This window comes from Leopardus geoffroyi, chromosome A1 (assembly GCF_018350155.1).
Source record: "Leopardus geoffroyi isolate Oge1 chromosome A1, O.geoffroyi_Oge1_pat1.0, whole genome shotgun sequence".
NCBI lineage: Eukaryota > Metazoa > Chordata > Mammalia > Carnivora > Felidae > Leopardus > Leopardus geoffroyi.
Window position 1 is genome coordinate 35,497,824 of NC_059326.1, and position 26,441 is coordinate 35,524,264.

General features: G+C 39.4%; 1 long non-coding RNA gene across 7 annotated transcripts in view; it reads right to left on the reverse strand.

Moving 5' to 3' along the window:
* Positions 1-26,441, reverse strand: part of LOC123598296 — a 157,107-nt gene that overhangs the window by 116,252 nt on the left and 14,414 nt on the right. For 6 of the 7 annotated variants that reach the window (XR_006712535.1, XR_006712528.1, XR_006712537.1 and 3 more), the window contains exon 2: positions 13,030-13,164. This is a non-coding gene — a long non-coding RNA (uncharacterized LOC123598296). Of the gene's footprint in view, positions 1-13,029; positions 13,165-20,666; positions 21,293-26,441 lie in introns of those variants that run through there. The other variant, XR_006712538.1, reaches the window with a different exon arrangement.

Genomic DNA, 26,441 nt, shown 5'->3' on the forward strand with positions numbered 1-26,441 from the left:
GATGAGGTGGTATTGTTTCCTGTTATTGAGGTGGGATGTGAAATGATTTCTCTCTCTCTCTCTCTCTCTCTCTCTCTCTTTTTAATAAATGTTTGTAAGTTTTTAATGTGGATTAAACTCCCTCAATATTTTTATGGAGAAAAAATTAAAGAAGTTATTAACATTGGAAAATAGTCTATCTCGATTACACAGTTACTTTTTCCCAATGGTTTTCTTAATATTTATGTATTAACATCATAATGAGTCAATACAATTTATACAATATGGAGCCATTATTGTGAAAAAAAGACCCATTAAAATAATATCTCCATCCTACAGACAGACTCAAAACATCCTAATGGCTCAGGGGGAGCCAAATGCGGGATTACATGATAGTCCAGAAGCTATGTCATGGTCTACCAGGCCAGGTAAGTAATACACATTTTGCAGAAGAGCCAAGTAAATAGTTACAGAAACAGGAAAGTCTCTGTAGAGTAAATGTGCACTCAGGCAATTATTAAAATATGGATTATGGAAGATTCTCTTTTCTCCTTTTCTCTAGGCTTACCCTTTTAATAAGAACAAAAGTAAATCAAACGTGTGTGCAGAAAGACACAGAATATATTCTAATAACTTCAGGGACTCTGTTTTAATCGACTAAAGGGATATACTTCAGAGTGGAGAAATGACATCTTGAGACCCCTTCATTCTATCTGGGTGTTACAGCTGATATGGGCCTGTGTCAAGCAAGCTTAAGAACAATACGTGTTATTCTGATGCCTGGATATTATAGGTGCAGCAATAACTAGCTTGCAGTGCTTCAAAGAGCAGAAACGATTTCAACCTTAATAACCCCTGTGGCATTTTTCAATTTTCCAGGCTGCCAGTCAAATGAATGCATGTCTGGGAAGGAGAGGAGACAAGAAAGGGAAAAGATTAACCTCTGAGATCCATGATATACACTCCATTGGCTAAAATTGGTCATATGTTAGAAGACAAACATGGGTAGGGATAGCCGTCTCCAAACAGTGAGTGCAAATGTTAGAACAAAGATTCCAGGAGAGAAATGGATCTTCAGGGTTGCCTGACAGAAATAATCTTGGAATGTTAATCATTCTTAGTTTCTCCTTCCTCTAGGTTGAAAGTAACCTATCAGTCACCTGATCTTCAAACCAATTAGCTCAAGAATGGTTCTTCACAAACCTGCAGTGTCTTTTCAAATGAGAAAGGCTTGCAGAAAACTCAGACCTGCCACTGCCTAATCTGCTGGGTCTCAACTGAAGTGAGCAAACAACTCTTGCTAGGGCACCTTCTTCCTACACGCTGCAGCCCTTCCCTGGGCTTCCTTTATCTATTGGGAAATTAGAAACTTTCCCTCAGGAGGGGAAGAACTCCTAATTAAGGATGACTCTAAGAAAGCTAAGATTACTTCTATTGCCAAAAGGGGAAAATACAAATTATAGGCAGGATGAATATGCTCAAGAAAAGAAGCCATTGTGCCAATGACTCACCACATCTTGACTTGTTTCTTGCACTTCCAGGTATCAAACGCTTTCAAGTTTTCTTTTAAAGCATTCTTGAACCTCCGCTTTTCCCTCAGTGTTCCTCCCTAAACCTTTGTGCAAGCACTGAGTGTTCCAAATGTAAGACAAGAAATCACTCATTTCTGGAATAAGTAAGGGTCCTTGAAAGTAAGAGGGGAAACTATGAGGGAAAGTCTATTGATTCTGTCAGAAATCAGCAGTCCAGCCCTTGCGTTTTGGACAGGGTCACCATGGTATTGCCAAGGGGCTGCTTAACCCAATCTGATCTTTTTTCATTAATTCATCTATTTACCTATTCATTTATTCATTCAATAAATGTGTCATGCAGATATTACGTGCAGAATTCTATGATCGACATAAAAGACAAATAAAAGGCAAATGCACTCCAAAAAATATATGTTGCCAAGAAGAGTCAGCCTCACCTTAGTTTAACTCATTTCTTGTCTGATTAACTGCAAAAGCATCCCACCCAAGTATCTCCCTAACCCACTCTCCACACCTACCCCAGATTAGTGATATGTTCAAATGCAGTTCTGTTGTGACAACTATTACAGCTTTCCCCTTACTACAAGATGAAGCCCAACATTCTTTTAATATAGGATTTAAAAAAAATTTTTTTTAAGGTTTATTTACTTTAGAGAGAGACAGAGAGCAAGCAGGGGAGGGGCAGAGATAGAGGGACACACGGAATCTGAAGCAGTCTCCAGGCACTGAGCTGTCAGCACAGAGCCTAACAGAGGGCTCAAACTCACAAACCACAAGATCATGAGCTGAAGTCAGACACTTAACTGATGGAGCTGCCCAGGCATCCCTGAAGACCAACATTAAGATGGTGTACAAGGTGCCTGAGAATCTTGATCTGGTCTTAATCTTACACCCTTATCTTGCACCCTTCTTCCTTTATGCACTGAACTTTTTCATTCTGGCCTTATTTTTTTTAGTAAATTTTTAATTTGGAATAATCTTAGATTTGCATAAAAGTTGCATAGATAATAGAGTTCCTATATACTGCTCACTCAGTTTCAGTTTCCCCTAATGTTACCATCATCCATTACTGCAATGTTTGTCAAACTTAGAAACCGTTAACATTAAATTATTCTTTTTTAAAAATGTTTATTTATTTTTGAGAGAGAGAGAGAGAGAGAGAGAGCAAGAGTGAATGGGGGAGGGTCAGAGAAAGAGAGGGAGACAGAATCCAAAGCAGGCTCCAGGCTCTGGGCTGTTAGCACAGAGCCCAACGTGGGGCTTAAACCCATGGACAGCAAGATCATGACCTGAGCTGAAGTCGAATATTTAACTACTGAGCCACCCAGGTACCCCAAAAGCCATTAACATTAACATGAGTACGTTCCTATTAACTAAACCCCATTCGTTGTTCAGATTTCGCCATTTTTTTCCTTTAATGTCCTGGTTCTCTTTCTGAATCCAGCCACCCTGGCCTTCTTTTTACATTTGTATCCCATTATGTAGTCCTTATATATTCCACTGCATTGCTTAAAACAGGGTCTTTTACCCTCACTCCTTGCTCTGGCCCTCTTTGGTATGTGGTTCAAATCTGAGCTCAAAAGCTCAGCCCCACTTTCTTGGGGCACCTAGGTAGCTCAGTAACTTAAGTGTCCAACTCTTGATTTCATCTCAGGTCCTGAGATATAGACTGCGTTGAGCTCCACAAGCTGGGCATGGAGGCTACTTAAGATTCTCTCTCTCCCTTCTCCCTCTGCCCCTCCCGTTTGCTTGCTCTCTCTTGCTCTCTCTCTCTTAAAAAAAAAAAAAGTCACTTTCTCATAGGAGCCTCTCTGAAGTCTGAGTCTAAGGCTGGTTTCTGTGTGATAAGCCTTCATGCAATCACTCCTTTGTAGCACTTTCTTCAATCTATCATTATACCCTCCTTAATTATTTAATTCCAACCCTATTTGCAACGAGACTCTAAGGGCCATGAAGGTGTAAGGCCTGTCTGTTTTTCCTAATCATTGTACCCCCAAGATTTAGTATGTTGTGTGGCACATAGTAGGTACTCAAAAAAATGTATTAAATTAATCAACAAATGAAGAATAAGGAAAGAGATAAATTAAGTGATAACGGGAGAACCACATCATAGAACATCAAAATGAGTGATAGAGACAATATAGATAATCACAGGACTTCAAAAGAGAAAAAGATCAAAGTGAGAGATAGAATTACGTAAAGACTTCATGGCAATAGAGAGTGGCACTTTACCTGGATCTTTTATTCATGCAATTAACAATTATTGAGCACCTACTAAGTGTCAAGCCCTTAAAGTGGTTTGTTTTTTGTTTTTTTTTTCATTTTAAGCAAGGAAGTGATATGATCAATGTGACACGTTGTAAAAATAATGTAGCAATATGGAGAGTGGATTGGAGCAGAAAGTACCTAAAAATTGAAAGAAAAAAAAAAAAAAACAGATAATAATCCACCTAAGAAATACTAGGACTTGAACCAAAGGAAATATTGAAGAGGAGGATTCAACAAGGACTTGGAGATAACAAAGAATAGAATAAGAAATAAGAAATTCTCAGTAGGTGAGATGGCAACAAGAACAAGTTATAAGTTAAAAATTAGCATGGACACTTGGAATACAGTGAAAATACTTCCAGGTTGAGGTCAAGGTCTCATGATGGAAGTAGTAGAATAGCAACTTGGGTAGATAAATTCTGCTTTGAAAAGTCAAGGAGATTGGATTTTATTATACTAGTAATGAGCCATTAAGCAATAATGACATGATGAAAGTGAAATATAGAATGAAGAGAATTTAGACAAAGAAAGGTGCATTGGAGAGGCTGCTGAAGCAATCTAAGCACCTGCTACACATTAGAAACATAGAGGAAGTGGCATATCTACAACACTTTTGAAAAGATTGATTTATAAGTGCCCAAATCAGTATACAATGTAGTATCTCGTACAGATACTTTGTCCTCAATAGTTTTTAGTTGACTTACTCTTTGTTATGGAGAAAACATCCTAGAAGGCTAGTATATTTTGAATATCCATAAATATTCATTCAAAAACCTTTATATGACAAGTATGTAGAGCATACAAAAAAAATTGTACACACTTGGTCTTCTTTTTTTCACTTTTTCAGCTTTCAGGAGAAATGAATATATGTGACATACTTGATGGTCATCATCCTCCAAGATGGCCCCAGGGATCTCCACTCCCCTGGCATTCCTACACTGTGTAGTCCCTCCCACATTGTATGAAGGTTTGTCTGTGATACCAGGGGCATAGAGAAGAAGTAATGGTTTATCATCGCCCCGAGTACATTATATAGCATGTTCTATTTTGGCTTTCTCTCAGATCACTCATTCCGTGGAAAGCCAGCTGCTATGTCTTGAGGTCATTCATGCCACCTATGAGGAGACACATGCGGTGAAGAAGACAGGCCTCTGGACAACAACCAGTGAGGAACTGAGGCCTGCCAACAACCACATGAGTGAGCTTTGAAACGGATTTTCTACCCCCAGTCAAGGCTTGATGTGACTGCAGCTGTTAGGACAGCTTGACTACAGCCTAGGAGACCATGAGTTAGAACCACCCAGCTACAGCACTTCCCATTTCCTGTGCCTTAGAAACTGTGAGAGACAATAAATGTTTGTTGTTTCAAACTGCTTACATTTGGGGTAATTTGTTACAGAGCAATGGATAACTATAACACCCTCATGCTATTAAACATTGAAAACTACCCAAAAAATCATGGTTTCCTTTCTATCCTAGCTGCTAAGAAATACAAGCTAAGTATTATTCTTAATTTTAGTTGCCTTTCTCAATCTGTAGCTGTTTACTTTTCCTCCTTGTCGATCCCTTTATATTTTGGTTCCCATCCTTTACCTTCTGCCCACTAATTTCGGTTTTATTTTACCTACTCATTGTTGTAAAGCTTTTTTGGAAATAGATGCAGGATAAAACCACTAAGTAAAGATAGTAGGCATTAGATAGGATCCCATCCACCATCAGAGAAACCATAATCCCCTTGGAATGAAAAGAGAGCGAGTCATAGGACACAGTCTATTACTAGTATTTAACCACATAAAGGTTGCTAATAGAATTCAAAGAAAAGGAATACCAGAAGAGTTGTGTTTTAAGTCAATTTTCCCAGAAGCCGACCTTGAGATAAGATTTGCATTATGAAAATACTCTCAAAATGAACTGCTAAGGGAATGAGGAAAGTGGGACAGGGAAGGGGCAGAAGCCAAGCCAGGGTAATATTTCAAAGTCTCACAGATGATGGTTTCAACCTGATCCTGCATCAGAAGTCTGGAATGCACTGAGGCAGAGGAGATGAGCTTCCGTACTTCTACACCAGTCACCCATTGGCCACAGGCCTCTGTAGGATAACTAAGTGCCCAGGCACTCCAGCTGTCTATAGGGCCTCTTGAACATTCAGGCCAAGTGGTTACAGTAGTCCGAGGAAAGTCCTCCAAAGAAAAAAGGTGACTGTGGTCAGAAGGAGGAGCACAGTGAAAACAAGGAGAACACACAGAAATTGTAAAGAGACGTGAGGCCATCTGCAAAGTTCTGCTCCATTAGAGAAACTTCCATTCAAGGAGATGGCTCTTCACCTGTACTGACCCTTACCAGACTGGGTAAATTAGGATAGACATGAAGGAGAAAGTATTTTAAAGAATTTACATGAGAGAACTAACCAATTACAAAACGAGCAGAACCTCTCAGGCACTCTAGAATGATTTGGTATTATAACTTAGACTCTTAATTCTGTTTCTAATCCCAAGGAGGGATCTTGAACCCATCTCTTATTTAACTTATTAATTCACAATCATTTGTCTTTAGAAAAGAGGTAGCGAGAGGTTAAAAACAAAAAATCTCATGCTTCTTTCAAGCCTTAGCAATGCTATTTTTTATCCATTCCAGTTCTAAAATATAAATACAGCATAAAACCCTGAGCTCAACCTTGAATAAAAAGAACGCCTGGTGGAAGAGGATGAGGCCACACAAGTGTTTTAAGACTCTCTCTTCTATTATTGCTCCCAGTTTGCTAAAATTTGGAAACCATTTCAAATACAAGCCATTTAATAATGTCTCTCTTTCTCTCTCTCTCTTTCTCATCTGCCCCCCCCCTTTTTTTTTTAATTTATCACTGACAATCCTAGTGCTTTAATAATTTTTCCTCCTATATACGCTTTAGGACATAATCTAACTTTATCTGGAGTTGAGCATAAGAGCATAAATCATTAAGTCCCTGCTTGCCCGATCAAGAGCCTATCTTTCAGAAAAATCAGGCATCCAGGAACGGCCATTTAGAGAAGCTCTATTTTCTGGCCCTCCATCAGGGTTGCAGACATCTCTCCCCAAGGATTCATCAACCGCCAAACAAAGAGGAAGGCAGGTCAATGACACCAAAATCTGCACCTTCAGCAGCTTCAGAAGTCTCTGACTAGAAAAAATAAAATAAAGAAAGAAAGAGAGAGAGAGAGAGAGAGAGAGAGAGAGAGAGAGAATGGGAAAATAAAAAACCATACAATCTCAAAGGAACTTTAACAAATGGTCTCGGAATTCATAGGTTACATCCTGGAAAGGAGACTTTCAAAACCCTTAACAAGCAAGTTTCTGGTGCTATAATGATGGGCTACCAACCAGCCTAGATAGATACCAGTCATTATTGTTTTATTAGCTAGAGTTCAGTTTTGTGTGCTATTCTATCATTTTGACAAAAGGGCTTCTTCATGATACGTTTTATAATGTTATCATGACTTCAATGTGTATAAACCATACTGAAAGATTCACATGTATAGAATGTAGGCACTGACTTCCAGTTGAATCTTTCTTTCTTTCTTTCTTTCTTTCTTTCTTTCTTTCTTTCTTTCTTATGTTTTCTTTATTTCTGAGGGAGAGAGAGAGCATGAGTGGAAAACGGGCAGAGAGACAGGGGGACAGAGGATCTGAAGTGGGCTCTGCGCTGACAACAGTGAGCATGATGTGGGGCTCGAACTCACAAATCGCGAGATCATGACTAAGCTGAAGTCAGACACTCAACCAACTGAGCCACTCAGGTTCCCCTTGATTATTCCTCTTTCAATTTGTCCTCAGATACCCTTGTACTTTGGCAAAACCAATTTATACCACAAAAATGATAGAATTCCAACCCAAAACAGGAACCATTGCTTTGAAGAGGACTGCTCATCTCATAGGTGAGAAAGCTGAGAATCAGAGAGGTTTAATAAACTGCTTAAGGCCACACAAAGCCTATAGTAGAAGCTCAGATACCTGTCTCTCTATCCAAAGCTTTTCCAGTTATATCACAGTTTATCTGAAAAGGTTAGAGACATATTTAAACTCCAAAGTGGTGGTGTGTAAGATTTGAAGATTCTTTTCAGGACAAGACACAACCCACTGAAACTCAGAGAGATGAAAGGCAAAACTCTATTACTTCAACTCGAAGTGAGAGAAGGCTGCCAGGCAGGGCCACATAAGTGATTGGACCCAAGTAAAGTCAGGCTGGAGACGGAGGATGCGGCTTAAGTAACGCAGGTAGGTTGGGGTTAGCTAGGTTTTTTGCCCCTCCTATGGATCGGATCATTTGAATAATTCCTCATTTCTGAGGGTATGGGTGTTCCCTTGTTGTTTGGTGTCTGGTCCGCAATTAGGGTGGATGCAGAGTAGGCCTGGAGGGTGGGAGATCCATAGGGAAAGGTGAAGATGTTGGACTTACCTAGTTGTTTTTCTTTGAGAACAGAAACTGACCAGCCTTCAACCGTAGCCTGAAGACAAACAACAACATCTCCAAAAATTTGTATTACAAGTGGTTATGAATAAAGTGTTAGCCCTAGGCTAAACCACACATACCCGGAGAAGCAGCTCTGAAGAAAAAATAAATTAAACAATACCATTAAGAATCAAAAGACCTGAGGTGGAGTCCCTCTGCCACTCATTTGCTATGTGACTTTAGGCAAGTTATCTAACTTCCTCTGTACCTCAGGCTTTTCATCTCTGCATTGAGATTTCACATAACTTACCTCACTGGGTTATTGTGGAGGATAAACTTAATAAGGTGTATTTAACAAATACACGTATTTTGTGTGTTTACATAAAACACAAGGAATTTTTGTCCTAATCACGGGCCCCGTACAAATGTAAGCATATCCAAAACATTTTTAAAGGACCACATTCTTATCACTACATGTATGTACAAGCCTTCTCTTGGGGAGTGTCTTTTTACCAACAAATAGACAGAGCTATAAATTGTGGATTCTTGATATAATAGATCAAGATAGTCCTTCCAATCTGTTATGTTCTATTGCCTCAATATAATAAACTGCCAAGACAATATCATGCATCATATTAGTAGAAGATTATTCAGTGAAACTCCCAAGGAACAGAACTCACGGCTCACAGACACTAGCTTTCATCCTTTGTTATCTCATTCTTCTTTATAGAGTCCTGAGTTTTACAGAGTAAGAAAAACCTTAACTTACAATAATCAGAAAAAAAGATATGACTCATGAAAACAATACAAATTTTTGGAAACACAAAACTTTAAAATTATCAGGGGTAACAGCAAGATAAAAATAAATCATTTTGGACTTAGAAGAACTATTTTTGGGGAAAAGATTTATAAGGAAGACCAAGGTAGGGGAGTGTGGATATAAAACATTCAGAATTCTTTTCCAGACATTCAGAATTACGATGATACTCAGTTCATTTTTCTCAGGAATCACAGATGTTTTGATACTAATAAAAGTGACTCCGATTGGGCTCACCATGGATTCTTTCCCATTCTTCCCTCATCAGAAATGGGTGGTAGGGAAGGAAAAGACCTATTAGTTATAACCCTTACATTCTCTCAAAAGAACTTTCTGAGAAGAACTCAAAAGTTTCTAAGAGATTAAGGTGTTGTGTTTTCTTTTGTCCTGTTTTGCTTTTTATCCTTTCGCCACAAAAATAAGATATGGGTAAATTATTCAACTATATATTCTTTTCAAAGCATTATAGCATATACTTTTAAAATGCTTACAAAAAAAAAAATGGTTTGCAGAGTTCAGTTCCAGAAGAGTATCACATATAATGAAGCCCAGCCCAAACAAAAATTTCCAATTGTTACTTACAAATCCTGGGTATCTAAGGGCATCCACTAAAAATACATAAAAGCTCTCATAATGTGTTTTCTCATCTACTCTGTAACCTTGAAACCTGTGGGAGTCCCTTACTATCATAGTCTGAGTGGATCTAATCTCTTACCACTAACCTGTCTTCCAAGAACTCCCTATATCGGTGGCAAGAACTAGGCCCACATATCCACCACAAATCAGTCACTAATGAGTGGAATGAGACCACAATACTTGGCTTAGACAAATCAGGAGTTATTGCTGAATCACGTGAAAAAGCACTGGACACATCAAGTTCTAAAATGCCATTGGGTAGGAACCCAGAAAGGTCTGTTAGCACTACCATTTCTTGAGTACTGCATGTAGTATCTTAAATACAATATCTTATTTAGTTCTCAAATGCCCATGGGGTATTCATTATCCTCACTATCCTCATTTTACATTTGAGAAAACAGTTGCAGAAAGGATCAATAACATTTCCAGTGGATCAGTAATACGCTCGACGTCACGCCACTTTTTTTAGCGGAACCAGAAACCATAGCTAGGCTTGTCTGATACCAAAACCTTTGCAGTTACCCAGTGTGCTGAACTTTGAAGTAAAAGCTTCAGCAGCTACCATTTCTGTTGGATCATCATAATGAGCTGTTGTTGAATCATCCATGTGTTTTCCTTGGACGTTCTTGGCAAATAACAGAGGAAAGATACTGAGCTTAAGATTCTTTCTAGTTATCCCAAAACCCACACAGTCAGATTCACCTATGTGGAGATTACTCAACAAAATGGCCATACGGAAAAAGAGAGAGAACCAGAGGACTGCCACAAAGTGCTGGGAACAATGGAGTTATTAGGAGGAGATAGCAAAATATCATTGATTCACTGGAGAAAATGTTCCCGTTCTGATCCTCACATGCTGATACTACAGATGGACCCAGCTTAGCTGAGGCACGCTCTGTGCTTCAGCTGTTTACTTAAGCAGCACCGGGGTTCTCAGAAATAGTTGCTATGCCAACCAGCCCTAGGACTATATATACATTCATGACCGGGGCTTATTCTTAGGGCTTTGTTACCTCTCTTTCAAAAGTTTGAATCTCCTATTGCTAAACTGCTTGCATTCAAGCATCACAGCCTCCGAGAGGCAGCTTCCTTTTCCCAAGCAGGTGACAAACTCAAGTGGAGGTTTGCAGCCTAGGTTGAGCCACCCTTTGACGTCACAGTTTTATAGTCGGGGACCAGACTGCTCTATTCGCCCAGACCTCTGAAGATTCGGTGTTTAAATGATAAAGGGCAGTGTCTTTTGTCATCTACTCTTAACTGTCACCTGTTCACATGACCACAGAAGTTCTCAGAGGAGAAATAAAGCAAGCTTTTGAGGTGCCATGATTATTGTGCTTTTTCCATTTCTTTACTGCATTTTTAATGGGACGCATTTCAGAATAGTGTCAGCCAACAAATTTGGCCAATCAATCCACCTCAAGTCTCCGGCTAGAGCTGCATTTAAATAAACCTGTAATGTTGAAAGCTGAATAGAGAAAGCTCTTTAATTACCTTTTCTCCTGTTTCTGTTACTTTGATGGCTTTTGTTCAAACGCGTCTGAGTTTTCAGTCTGTTTATTTTATAATTATTGGATGATTACATGCAGCACTGCCGTTTCCATTAGATTTCGATGGCTGATAAAACCATTGTTGACAGGGAGCGCGCAAATGAACTTGGGGAAACCAGATTAGTAATGTTTGTGTTGCTGCATTTAAATAAAATGAAATGTCCTGGTAGCAGTGTGATCAAATCTGAAAATTTTGTTAAAAAGAAAGAAAAAGCAGCTCTGTGAGAAATCAGGTTTTCAACAGAGAAGCTGTTTCCTGTTGAGACATCATTTTAAATCCTCAAGTGTGCAGCCATTTCTCCTTCAAACAGATTATAAAACCACAAAACAATCATATAATCTCTTCTAACAAGAGGTTTACAGCTAGACAGATTGCTTTAAAGGAGAAAGAAGTAAAAAGGAAGTCAAGATCTAAATACTGATAATACATGCTAAATCCATTTGAATTGATAAGGTAGAGGAAGCATGGTGATAAAGCTTAAGGGGTTAAGACTTTACGTTCACTCAAAGATCAATACCTAGGGAAGAAGAAAACTTGGAAACGTTTCCATCCCCAATTAACAACTAAAATCTACATGGCAGATGAGGCAAAGCAGAAACAGACAGGCTATTTCCCCAGAAACAGACCCTGCTCAAGCAGGGCTCAGGCTCGCTTTGTTATCGATGTAACAACTGTGCGAATGACAATCTTTAAGTGCTAAAATATTTGCAAAAAGGAATGAAAATCTGCTGTTTCTCTCAAGTCATTAAAGCAAAGCCAGGGAGTTGAAACAAAACAGAACTGCATATGGTTGGCCAAACTGAACAGAAACTAACATCCACGCAGGGCGCCTTAGCAGCCATGCTCCGTGGTTGGTGCTGTGCCACCACGACCCCTAAACTGCCAGTTTGGAACATGTCATCCATATAGCTGGTCAAGGACAGAGCTGGGACAAGGACCCAATGCCTCTGCTTTTGGCCATTTGGCAACGGCAGGCTATCTAGTTTGATTTCGTCTTGTACAACATTCACTTATTGCATCAGTCTACTGTTTCCTGCTCCTTACCATCTTCATTCAGCAGAATCCAGGATCTGACCTCTTCACCATGAAAGCTCAGCCAGGGCTGGAAGTGAGTGAACAGCACCACCTACCACCTACATGTTCACCTGGCCTGATGTTAAATGTCTTGGAGAACAAAACCTAGAATGGTTGACTACACTTCTGACCATTCATTGAGATGGTTTGAAATAATAGAATAACTCCAGCTAATAACTACAGAGTGCTTTCTATATGTCAGGCCCTTTTCTAAGATTATTATTGTATACATAGCTCATTTAATCATCTCAACAACCTGAAAAGTTAAGTACTCTTATTTCCATCCTCCCTTTCTTACAGATAAGGAGCAAAGGGGCAGACAAATCTCTCAGCTACTAAGTTCAAAGAGCCAGATTCTGACCTAGGCAATCTTGCACCAGAGTCCACACTCCTACCTGATGATATTTACTGAGACTGTAAGGATAACTGAGTGTGCATATGATCGTGCATCATGCACATTTAAGTGGTGCTTGCATCTAATTGCATATCTCTGGTCCACTGAACAGTAACACAAAATTGCTTTTCTCTTACCTATTGCTTTCCATGATTACCATTACTGATAGTTGGCCTGATAAAAATGTGTTTCTAATTGTTATTGAATGTATAGAATTGCTAACATTTCTATGTCCCAAATTTATGAATGATATATTTGTATCCAGTTTCACAAGTACATTGCTTGTATTCTCTACTTTCACACTAAAGGAAACAGCTCTATAAAAATAACACCTGTTTGTAAAGTTTTCTATACCTACCTTTCGAATGGTGTACAGCATTGCATTTGGTCCTCCCAGCAAGTCAATGAAGTGACGTAGGTGTCATTTTCTCAGAACGAAGGGACAAAGGAGTAGGCATGGGAAAATCAAAGACAGTAGTCACCAGTATCTGTTCTGGAAAATACAAGAAGAAGAAATATCACGGAACCAGTAACTGAAAAAAGTTAAGCTAGCTTGCCCATACCAAGTCGAGTGCAAAGGATGGTTTTTCCTGGAGATGCCTATTAGCCAACAAATCACAGTGATTGTGTTCTGTATGTCATACCATGGGCTAGGGGGAGTTAGCTCAGGAGGAGAAACCAAACTCTCTAAACTTGAAGAGCTTCCAGTTTGAAAAAGAGACTGATGTATGTAAGTCAATATAATTTTTTTTAACGTTTATTTATTTTTGAGACAGAGAGAGACAGAACACGAACGGGGGAGAGTCAGAGAGAGAGGGAGACCCAGAATTCAAAACAGGCTCCAGGCTCCGAGCTGTCAGCACAGAGCCTGATGCGGGGCTCAAACTCACGGACCGAGAGATCATAACCTGAGCCGAAGTCGGACGTTCAACCGACTGAGCCACCCAGGCACCCCTGTAAGTCAATATAAATAAGAACAAGATTTCACATAGCTGCATTTTATGTGCCAGGGAGAGATGCCTGCAAACTCTCACTGCCTTCCAATGTTGTGAACACTTTCACTCCAACAGATGACCCACACGTGACTATTACTAAAGAAATTTTAAATGATTGAATTGTTATTGAGAAAAGAATAAATAGCATAATAATAAAGTCACTGCAAGAATCTTGAAACAGATGGAAAAAGCTTTGTTTTCATGAGTACAATAACACTGTAGTTTGAGGAGCTGTTGTAATCCACTCGCTGCTGGAAGTTGGAAGCCATTTAAAAAGTTTCCACTGTGTTAACTCAGGACCAAGGTCTGAAATGAAAACTAGTGATGGAGTTTGAGAGAGGCATGTGCTTACCCAGCAAGTCTAAGAAATCAGGAAGAGTAAGGACTGTGCCGCCTTGGTTTCTTATTTAGCAGTAAAGCAAGGTAGAGAAGAGGAAGATTTTTTAATGATAAAACTTCCCCATGGTATTTTGAATATGAAGATAACTGCCTTCCCTGTTATGATCTTAGTCGCGTGTTTTTATACTGGTGATAGGTATGGCTTATTCATGCACTCTCATACTTGACCCCTTCCTCCCACTCCAAGTCTCACTAAACATCACACATTTACAATCACAGGAAAGAACAAAACAAGCCCTGATAGATTGGGTTAGGGCATACATGTGAGACCTGTCTGGGGAAAAGAAAAGAGAGCTGGCTTTTATCAACACATTACAATGGAACAGACATCCCACCAAGAGTACCCAGATTCTAGGCCAAGGGGGTTATTTCAGGGGTCAGACTAAAATAGCTGCTTTTCTGCTTTTAATTTCAATTACCTATGACAGCCTACCTCAGCGCAGCCTACAAATGAATAATGATCCAGAAACTGGGAAGGTGTAAAAAGTTACGCATCTTGTCAGAATTTTGTTTAGTACACGTGGAGTTTAAAGTCTTACTATTCAGTAGTGTCCTTAAGACAGCATGCCAATTTCTCTGGATGTCTGTTTCTTCACCTGCAAAAGACTGGATTGAATTGGGAAAGACATCTGCTCCAAGGAGATGAGCTAAAACTGTGACGCCAGGCACTGCGGCATGACTAAATAGTCCACAATATCTTGCATTTCACTGACATGATTCACTCAAGCTATTGTCTCATCATGTAATAAAGGCAGTCGGTCCAGTAAACAGTATTTCTGTTTAATATTTAAAGACCCAAACACTTAGTTTGGTGTAGTATTACTAGCATTTTGTTTATTGAAAAGTCTGCTTTTCTGCTTCTTCTCAAATGTAATAGTTTGTTCACATGGAATTTTCAGAAGAAGGATGGGGAATTTTCCAAAGGGAGAAAGATAGCCTATATTCTGTTTCAAGTCAGATTCCTATTTTAAGCTTCACCATTGCATTTTAAGTCTTGCAGGATGTATTGGTAATCAAACTGCAAAATATCTAGGAAAAAAATCGAATGACTTCCTTTTTCTCCTCTCCTACCTCTTTTTTAGAGGAGATGGGACAAGGGAAGGGAGAAGAAATGAGACTAAAGGAAGGGAGAGGAAAATCTTTTCCAGATTTCAAACTATCACAATCCAAATGAAAGGTCTTGCCATTCTTGCCTTTTAAGCAGTCGGAGTTTGGAGTCAAGCCCTTCTCGAGGGCATGTTTCTTGCCCTCCTCCTCTGTACTGATTGCACCTCTGTAATCTCCCCACTCAGTTCTGTTTTCTTAGCGCTCCCTCTGCCCTCAGCATCTCTGCTGTGATTGCTCTGGCCTTGTTGGCTCCCGCCAAGCTACCTCTGCTCCTCCCTTATCCTCTTCCTCCATTTCAGTAACCCCTTTCAGTGCCCTCCTCCGCTCCCCCCCTCACCCTTGTGATCTTTCTGGTCTCTGCAGCTTTTCCTATGATCACTCTCCTCAGTTTTTCTCTGTGATTTCTCTGCCCTCTCTGGCTCTCTCAGCTTTCTTTAGAACTCAGCAAACCTCATAAGGTTCAGAGATTAATTTCAGTTTGGATAAGCACCCAAACTTGTGAGTGCGTATGCCAATTCTTTACTGAAACTCTTTGGATCTAAACTCTCGCTGGGAAGGTCAGCCTTATAAAAGTTTAAGTATTTGGAGTTTTATCAAGAGAATAATTTCCCCTCAAACCCTGGTCTTTCATTCTTATTTGGGGGAAGGTGAAAAGACAATGGCTATTGTTCACTCTGCACAGTTTATCTTCTTTCATTTGACGTGGGCTATGCATGATTAGAAAACACAGCAGGACCCTGAGAAGGGATGCAAACAACCATTTTTGATTCATTCAGTAAAGACTTATTTGATGCCTACTATGTGCTGGAAATGCAGAAAGCTGGACTTTACTTCAATCTCCACGAGATACTTCTAGATTTACTTTCCATAAATATACTTTACAGATTGGATACTTTGTGTGACCTTAGATTGGAGATGTAAAAAATGTTACCTTATAAGTCTCTCTACCATTCTTGTTCCACTGTCTAGATTTAAAAAATTTTTTTTCAACGTTTATTTATTTTTGGGACAGAGAGAGACAGAGCATGAACGGGGGAGGGGCAGAGAGAGAGGGAGACACAGAATCCGAAACAGGCTCCAGGCTCTGAGCCATCAGCCCAGAGCCTGACGCGGGGCTCAAACTCACGGACCGCGAGATCGTGACCTGGCTGAAGTCGGACGCTTAACCGACTGCGCCACCCAGGCGCCCCTCCACTGTCTAGATTTTAATTTAAAGATTGGATATTATTACTTACTTCCTGTTACTTTAAAATGTGTATTTCTATTATTCCTATCACAGGGCATCTTAGGTGCTTTTAAATCAAAAGTTTTCATTGACTCTTCCTTTCTGGGTCAAATCCATATCATACAGAATAAAAGATGAATGGAATGGCAAAAGTAATTCTTTTTGCTTGATGTTTCCATCCAATACCAAGTACACTTCTGTGTTTCTCTTCTTTTACAAAAATTTCTTAGGAAAATTGGAAAACCGAATCTTTATAGTCAACACTAAACCAGATTGCGTAATCTGAAAATATTTGAAATGTTGAGCCAAAGGGTAAACTCTGTCTTTTATCCTACTAATATTTGGGTATTTTCTCTTCTATCCCTCTGTTATAAGAATCTCAAACCAGTGATTCATGGGCCATGGCTGCCAAAAGATGTGTTTTATTTGCCTGTAAAATATTTTTAGATTTGTATATGAATTCTCTTGCAGTCTGATAATCCCCATTCTGCCACACTCTCCAGTAATATCTATTGTTACATTCATATTATACTTCATACATTTACATACTCACCTGTTCCACAGGCATTTGGATTTATGGTTCCTAAGTAAAGTTGGACAAAACGGGAGTGAGATTTGGAGGGACATGAGCTTTCGATAACAGCTCAAAGCATCCTAACAATAGGTTTGCTTGAAATGGAGTAAGAAGATGAAAAGCTTGATTAAGGCTCATTCTCCCACACCTTCATATGGATGAATGAATAGGGTGACCTGAAGGAAGGAAGCCATCCCATTTTGTTGATAATTCACAGGAGAGCCTTCTGCAATGTTTGGGATGAGTAAGCCTGCATGCCTAGAAGAATTCTCTCCTTTAGTAGACACTAGTAGGGATATGCACATTCCCTTAAAGATGAAGATGTTGCTTTCAACTTGGCTCAGGATCAGGAAAATAGTATTTATAATTAATCTCTTAAATCAAATTGCATGGATTCTTTAGACTGTCTTTTATGGTTTGGTAAGGTAATGTCTGAGTAAAATGGCAGTGGAATTACAAGAATTTGTCCATTTCCTCAATTTTGGCAAGATCCTACCTATGTAGAAAGTGTCACTGACAATTGCAAATGCTTCGAGGAAATCAAGGGCCAGAAGTAAGTTGAACCCAGACTGGATATGATACTTCTTTACTTGCTCTGTATAGCCATCTCACTTGAATTCTGTATCAGGATCTTAAATTATGTTTCTAGTTTGAAAGAGGACAGGGTGGTGTGCATTACAGGATTAACCTTGTCCAGACCAAGGTTTGGTGTTTGCCATCAGCTCTTGGAAAGTAATCTCTGAACCTCTGAAATGTCGTTTCTGATAAGAATGTCTTTGTTCACCATTGGGATTTGAGCCATGCGAGATAGACTATGGTAACAAAGTGATTTCTGGCGGAGAGCTTTGTTCCATACGGTATCAGCTGAACCTCTGCAGGGGCTGGAGACTAAGTTTAGCTACATGGATGATCAACCGTGTCTTTGTGATCAAGCCCCAATAAAACTCTGGCCACCAAGGATCAAGTAAACTGGTTGGCAATACTCCATGTGTATTGCCACACAGTGTTGTTGAGAGAAACAGAGGCTGTCCGCACAACTCCACTGGGAGACCACAGGGAGCACCATGCCTTATATCCTGGATCCTGCCCTATTGGACTCTTCCTTCTGTTAAATTTTATTTGCATCCTTTCGCTGCAACAAACCGTAAGTATAACAGCTTTTCTGAGTTCTGTGAGTCCTTCTAGTGAATTATTGAACTTGAGGATGATCTTGGGGAACTCAGAACTTGCACTTGGTGTCAGAAGTGAGGGTGATCTTGGGGAACTCCTGAAACTGCAGGTGGAGAGGGGTGGAAGGATTAGGGAAGAATCTATTATGTCTCCAGCATGTCTGCAGTGAATTTCTGAGGGCTTTATCCTTACAGAATCCCACTGTTGTCAGAAGACAGAGTGTCCTCAGACTTTGAGTCCTTATCCAGCTCACAGAAAGGGGTCTGGACATCCATGAAAGCTAGCCCAAATTTCTAAGCAACAACACATGGATTCTTCTCCATCTCCCCCGACCTTGGCCCTACCAAGAGAAAGAAAGGAAAGCCAGCCAGCTCCTCTTTCTTTCCTGCTCAGCGTCTTATTCTGTAATTTTTTCTAAACCTGCTTCTCAATATCATCTCATTAAGGAAAAAGATAATTACCATATTAACATCTTGCCTCCCAACACTTAGTGGAGTCACAAGCATTTAACTTCACACTTAAAAGAAATGGGTACCAAGGTATCTGACACCTATTATTCAAATGCAAATCTCCTAGTCTAGCTGAAAACTCAGTTTCTTTTCATTTCTGACTACAAAGAACAGATGGCATTTTCAGGGAACTGATCTAAAATTGCCTGTGGGACTAGAGGAAAAAATACAGGTATGTGTATAGATCCACCTTAGAAAGTAACAAATTATATTTGGAAAACAGACATCTAGACTAATTCCACCTGCGATACTAATAACATGCTGCCAAACACTGGAAAAGCTCTTTCCGTACCTAGCACTTCCCTTTTTAGTATAAGGCTGTGAGCCCTAGAGAGAAATACAGGATGCCCAATGGCACACACCCAGGGATTCCTCCCTCCCAGTACATGGTCCGCACAATAATCACAAGGCACCACAAGTGGGGAACACAGGACAGACTCCAGGGTGGCCGCTGCTCCTATTCCAACCACTTAGTGAAGGATTGCCAAGTAGCTGTCACTATGCAGAGCGCATACATTATCTCCTTTAATCTTCCAACAGCCCTGGAGGGAGAAGGTGTTATTCTTCCCATTTTCAGAGATGAGGAATCCAAAGTTTAGAGATGCTAATGGGCCTGCCCAAGATCACAAAGCTAGCCACAGCCAAATCCGCATTCCAGCCCAGCTCTGTCCATCTAAAAACACTTTTTAATCTCTGCACATTCGGCATTCTGGTTAATTATAGACTCTGATTATAGCAATTTATCCTATATATCATTAACGGATTGCTAATTTTCAAAGAATTAAAGTCCAGGAAAAGACCCTTAAGACTAAAAGTACTAAAATTATACAGAATACAATCAAATTTTTCTTGGATGTTTCAGATGATACGTTAAGCCCTGGTAATGTCTCAGGTGCATCATCCTACAGAAGAGTGATTGTGCTAATGAAGTGTAGGTCAAAAGAATAACAGATAAATCAGCTTCCACTTACACATAATCACTATCCTAATTCTCATAAATACTTTTGCAGAGTTCATGATGTAGTGATCTACTAACTTTTTTTCAATTCAAGTTAACAAATCTTTATCTAGTGCTTTCTCTGTGCCAAGCCCTGTGGTAAGCTCTGGGCAGCAGTAATAAGCGTGATATAATGCCCGTCCTTAAGGAGGACACATTCTGACTTTGGAACACTCCATTATCCCCCTTGCAATAGAATTACCTTGTCAATATTTAATTGGCTGTAAGTGGAATATTAACAGCAGCAGATCTACATTTTAAAAAATTACCACTGGTATGTCCACTGATGTTGTAAAGGTGACTAAATACTATTTTTCTCTTCTCTTCTGCGTGCTACCTTTTTAAATGAGCTATAACTACCTCCCATGTCACCCAAGCTTTTTTAGAAACTCACCCCCTTCTGCCCGCCACCGCCCCCCCCACACTCCCCTTAGTGAATAAATCATTCGGTATGGTAGTTGTTGGTGGCAATATCTGGCATCTATCACCGATTCATATTCACAGGGATTTTGCAAAAATCTCTCTTATGACTCTTGGGAGGGAAAGGAAGCAGGGAACAAAGGCAGAAGGAAGGGAGGAAAGGAGCGTAACCTTCCCTTTGGCAGATGTCTGGGAAAAGGAGACTCTTTATGAGATCACTGCATCAAAGGGAAGTAAGAAGTTTCTGGGCTGCCAGTCACAAAGCCACCAAAAACTCACTTTTAATGAAAAAAGAAACTGTTAACTCCTGCACTGTTGTAAAATACTTACCAAAGACACCTTCCCTGCTAAGTGCCATTCATTTCAGGAGTGAAATGCTGTAACAGAGAAAAATGCCCAGGGCAACTGGGAACCAGAGAAGGAGGGAAGTGTGTGGTTCAACTGTCCCTGTAGGGGAGGGAAAGCAAAGTGTCTCTTTCCTTGACAGCTACCCCACTTAACTACTGTGCAGTCAGCCCTATTTGGCACCAGTGAAAATTCAGCCTTCCAGCAGATTCCCTGCCATCTGCCTTATGACTCCCAGTCTACAGTCAACACACCTTGAATGCTTAAAATCTGCAACACTCCCAAGGGCTGCCTTTTTGGGGCAATTAGACGATCCATGGAAAGAAAATCTTTACTTTGCCACTTGGCTTCAGTTTCCAAATTGAGTCGAAATTCTGGAAGCGAATTCAGATAAACATTATTTCCTGATTTTTTCTTCTTCACCTTGGTGTTTTTTTAGTACCCATAGCCAGCGGCCATGGAAGCTGAGGGAGTGACAAATGGCTGTCGGGAAGACTTGAGTCTCCAGGAAATCAGCAGAGACGTTATTCAACTGACAAGGCAAAAAAGGGAGAAATGAAAACAGAAACAAAATAAGCTCAGTTTTTGGCCCCAGGGCTCTACCAGGTATCTGCCAATTTATTCACCCTGAAATCTGAAGAGATTCCAGATGGAAATGTTTTCTTTTTTTTATTATTATTATCTCTTTACTTTATCGGGATGTTAGTGGTTACTATTTGAAAGTTTCCTTGTATAGGGTTAAGAAAGAAGCTAAGACAATTGCTCAAAATCTATGAAGAGAAGTGGGAAAGCTTGGGTATTTACTCACTTAGATCACCGGAGTATACATCTCAGTAAAGCCAAGATTTGCTCTTCCGAAATGTATCCATCTTCCACATGAAGGAAAGGCAGGCATTTTGAATTTTTTTTTTTTTTTTTTTTTTTTTTTTTTTGGTTCAACATGGTTTTTCATAGGATTGAATACAAGCAAAAAATATCTTCCTGATCCATTTGGATTCTAGATGTGACCATGCTGAATGACTTATGCACTAGTCCAGGCAAGGCCTGGAAATGTAGATAATTGGTATCTTTGCAATGTGAAAAGTCTGGTGGACAGTGGGATGGATGTTGGAAATCATGTTTTGTTTTTTTAAGGAATCCATTTTTTTTTAATGTTTATTCATGTTTGAGAGAGAGTGTGTGTGAATGGGGAAGGAGCAGAGAGAGAGGGGGACAGAGTATCTGAAGTGAGCTCTGTGCTGACAGCAGCTAGCCCAATGCTGGGCTTGAACTCACAGAGTGTGAGATCATGACCAGAGTTGGAGGCTTAACTGACTGAGCCACCCAGGTGGCCCTGTTAGAAATCATTCTTTGATGTCAAACTACTATCATCCTTCCCACAGTTTTTTTTTTTTTCCTCATGACTCTCTGGTAATTTTTATCTACTCCCCCTTGTTAAATGCTTCCTCTAAAGATAGACTAATAAACTCCTTAAACCTTTTCAGTTAAGATCCACATTTATCAGATTCATAGCTGTACTCATTTTCTTAGGCACATACTTGAAGCGATCATCAGCTCAGATATAAATAATGACTGTGAACAACTGTATTTTTCAATACAGTATTTAAAAATACACTAAAGCTGAAACAAAAGTTTCCTAGTTAAAATAGGAAGTGACCTAGTTTCAACCAAAAATATATTCACATCATACCACACCTATGTTCCAAGGACAGTTCGCTAATTTCTTAAACACATTTAAAACGCAACATGTTTTTCTATAGCCTCTTAACATGTATTTCAATCACTTCCATTCAGAATGAAACTTAGATTGGCTTTACAATCAATACTCATCTTCCATTCTTTTTTAGATTTTTTAGAGACAAGAATTATTTCTCTATGTTGAAAGACTCTTACTTGCATTAAGAATTTCTACTCTGTCAGAATCCAGATCAAAAGGCACAGGCATGGTAACATTTTTTTAACCGAAAACTGAGTGAATGATCCCAAATGTATGGCTTGTACTTATCAACTTTCAATTCAGAGTCCTAGACCAGCAAACAGTGTCTCCCCAGCTTCTTGTTCCCTGTTGCATTTGTGCGGTTTCTCTCATTAGCAGTTCCCAGAAGCTAGAAGTGAGTTCCACAGGAGGGACTGATGCTTTGAACTCAATAGGTTTCTTCAGGGTAAAATTTTACACCAGGGCTCCAATTAGAACCTAAGGCTGATTACTTGCGTTTATAGGTCTCCTGTCTAAATCCTAGCTCTCTTCATCACTGGGTCGATGTTTCTTCACTAGATGATTAATTGTAGGAACATTTCCATGGTTCCTCCTTAGAGGTCTTCTATTGCTTTGGGGGAAACTCTAAGGGTTTTGCTTTAGCAAACCAAGAAAATGCCTATGAGTGTGAGCTCTGGAGCTACCCTGCCTCGATTTATAACCCAACAATATCACTTACCAAGTGTCACCTTGAGCAAGTTGCTAATCTTTTCAAAATCTTAGATTCCTTATGCATTAAATATAAATACTTAATTGTACTGACTTTAAGGATTTCCTTTAATGATTAAATAATCTGTATAAAACATGACAACACTAAAATATTGAGTACAGCACTCAAAATAGCAGATATTATAAGCTATTATTATGTATATTAGTATATATATATTATTAGTTTTTTCTGGTTCACTGGAGTCTCATCAGGGTGTAACACAAATTGTATCTTGAAAATCTCTCTAAAGTAGTATGTATTCTTTTAGGTGCAGAGTCTTGAAAAGACATCATCTGCAGGAAACTGTCACTGCCCCCATTGATATCTTTTCTGTGTGTCTTAGGTCACTTACTGCATGCAGACACCTGCAACTCTCTGATAAGGATTTTTCATCTGGCAGTGGGAGCACCCTCAGTCTTTGGTTGGGGTCAACAAGAAGTCCGGAGGTTAATGTCTCTCTGAATCCTCAAACAACGACAAACAAGGAGTTGAACAGTAAATATCACTGCTTCCTTGGCCATCAGTTGGGATAAATGAGACATGTTCTCATTGTCTTCTGGAGTTCCCTTGAGGGGCTGAGCTCTAGATATCCTCAGAGATAACCAGCACAGGGTATATTTTTTATTGTCTTCATTCTTTCCTGATTTATGTCTCCACTTTCCCAGTATTTCAAGGGATGACCTCCCAAATTCATTAGTTAGACTTGAACCCTTATCTCAGAATCAGCTTCTGGGGAACCCAAACCAAGACATCTTTAGATAAATCCATTATAGCCACGTTTTCATTCAATGAATATGGAAACAAATTATTCCTCTTTGGTTGGGAACTTGGTAATACAATTGACTTGGTTTAAAGATTATATACGATATACACGTGTATACATGTATGTGTGTATGTATTCTTAGAGTTGAAACCATAGTGGAGCTCGACAGTGTGGTTCTGCCTTCCCATTCCAACTTCCAGAAGTTTCTCCATTCCTCTAAAAGTTTCATGTAGAATATGGGTCTTAGATCTTCCTCTTCTCTTCCCTTCTTGAGAAAACTTCACCTCAGAGCAGTAGCTGAGGCCAGATGATGCAGGTAGCTTTGCATGGGAAAGGAGGGAAGCCAAAACAGCAGCACATGGGCATTTAGAACATAAGTAAGATGAGAACAGCTGAAGGACTGGGGGAGGCGGTCTAGAATGGCAAGTTGGAACCCATGTAGAACATATCTAGCATGCAGATTATTGTTTCTAAATACTATTTGTTGTAAAAGGAACCAGGGCTGATTCCATCATTGAGGCTGGAAAACTTCAAGAAAATCTTGTGGCCAGGATGAAGTGGTCAAGGAATGATGGAAATGTGTCAAAAAAGGAGACAGGGGTCATCTGGAAGAGCTCCTACTGGTCAAACCTGAGATGATTTAAGCATCGAAAGAAATACTATAGTAGCAAATTATAACTATTGAACAAAATATAAATCTGTGAGTTCATATAGATATTAACTAATTAAATTTGATGAAAAACAGGATATTTACAAAATCCTAAAGTACCTCCCACACAAAACACTTAATTACAAAGAGAAAAAGAGTAATATTGCTGTGGAGAGCCTTGGCAGACACTACCTTACTCAAGTGATCAAATTTAATAACATTAACAATGGAACAAATCAAAATTTTATACAAAAGGAGAGGATGCAATAAGAGACTTTACCACGGTGATATTCCTACTGAAGATGATATTCATGAAAAAAATCATGCAGAAATATTTATAAAACATAAAATTGAACGACATTTCACGAAATTCCTGACATTCAAAAATATTAGGTCATAAAACTTGAGGAAGAACTGACAAACTTTTCCAGACTGAAGGGGACTAAAAGATATAACAGCAAAAGGCAATACATAATTCTTCCTGGACTCTTCCTATAATGGACATAATGGAGAAACTTAAATGGGGTCTAAAGATGAGATAGTAGCAATGCTCATTTCCTGATTTTGATGGATACAATTTGGTTATACTGGAAGAAGCCCTTCTATATAGGAAATACACACAAAAATATGACAGTCGCTTACTCTCACATGGCACAGGGTAAAAAAAAGGTATATTTGCACTATTCTTAATTTTTTTCTGTAAATTTAAATCTTTTTCTACTATAGTACTCAGAGAAAATACCTACAGCTACTGTTATCTAGAGATATTCCTCGAAAAATCAGTAAATTGCCACACGACCCCAGTCAACAAGCTCTATCAACAAAACACAGGTTTTGCCAGGTTTTCAGTGCCTCACACTAAAGTATGACTGATCAACCATGTGTCAGCAAACTTTTGTGGAAGAATTACACCATGCCAAAATAAACCAGTAAAAGACAAAAGAATTCAGAAGAAAACAATATGCATAGGAAAAAGAAAGGATTATTTCATTTTTTTTTTAACCATATTATGGAGCATTCACAGGTTTGCCACAAAGTCCCCACACGCAATCGTTACTGTTTTTTTGAAAGAGCTTTACCATTTTCAAGACAAATTTTCATTTTCCCCATGTTCTTCTAGACATACTCTCCCATGTTGATAGTTGAAATTTACTAAAGCAATAGGCAATTTTATTTTTAACAGATTTGATAGAGCTGAAAATCATGAATCAAACCTAAGTTTACTATCCAGGCTTTAGAATCAGACAGGCTTGGGTTTGAATCATAATCTACCAATCATATTGGATGTACCTCCTGATTCCTCTTTCCTCATTGGCAAATTGTAATAATAATACCTATCTTCACTGCATGGATGTGAAAAGTAAGTAACTTTCCCTAGCACATAAAAGGTGCTTATGAAATGGTGCTATTGACAATGTTATGATCATTCACCATGAGCTTCTCATCTATAGGTCTTTGTTCTGGAAGAGGCCCTGAGCTCATCATTTGGCTTGATCATGCCCTGTCAAAGAATGCCCATCAAATGTTCTCTGATCACTCCACTGTATTTACCACACTTAGTCCACAAACTGCTATCTATGCCCAATTTCCTAGTGATTAGACTATTGTCTCTCCACATCAAAACCTATTCTATACTGTTTGGTAATACTAAGGCTGAGACTCTAAAAATGTTCCTTTGGGGCGCCTGGGTGGCTCAATCAGTTAAGTGTCCGACTTTGGCTCAGGTCATGGTCTAACCCCTCATGAGTTCCAACCCCACATCTGGCTCTGTGCTGACAGCTCAGAGCCTGGAGCCTGCTTCAGATTCTGTGTCTCCCTCTCTCTCTCTGCCCCTCCCCCACTCACACTTTGTCTCTCTCTTCATAAATAAACAGTAAAAAAAATTTTTTTAAATAATAAAAACATTCCTTTGCCTTTGCCAGTGGCTGCCTGTTCAGCTCTGCCACAAGGGGGCTCTAGAGGGAGACTGTTCCTTCCTGTTTGCATCCTATTGCCCTTTTGGTTTTCTGTCATTGCTTTACTTTCCTCTTTGTGTTACTCTAGCAACCCTTCTTCATCCTGACAGTAGCTGTTTGTCCCAGTATAGTAGTTGACTGCAGTTTGCAACACTCAAAGCACCCAGCCATGCCACAACCCTCAGAGACAAAAGCTC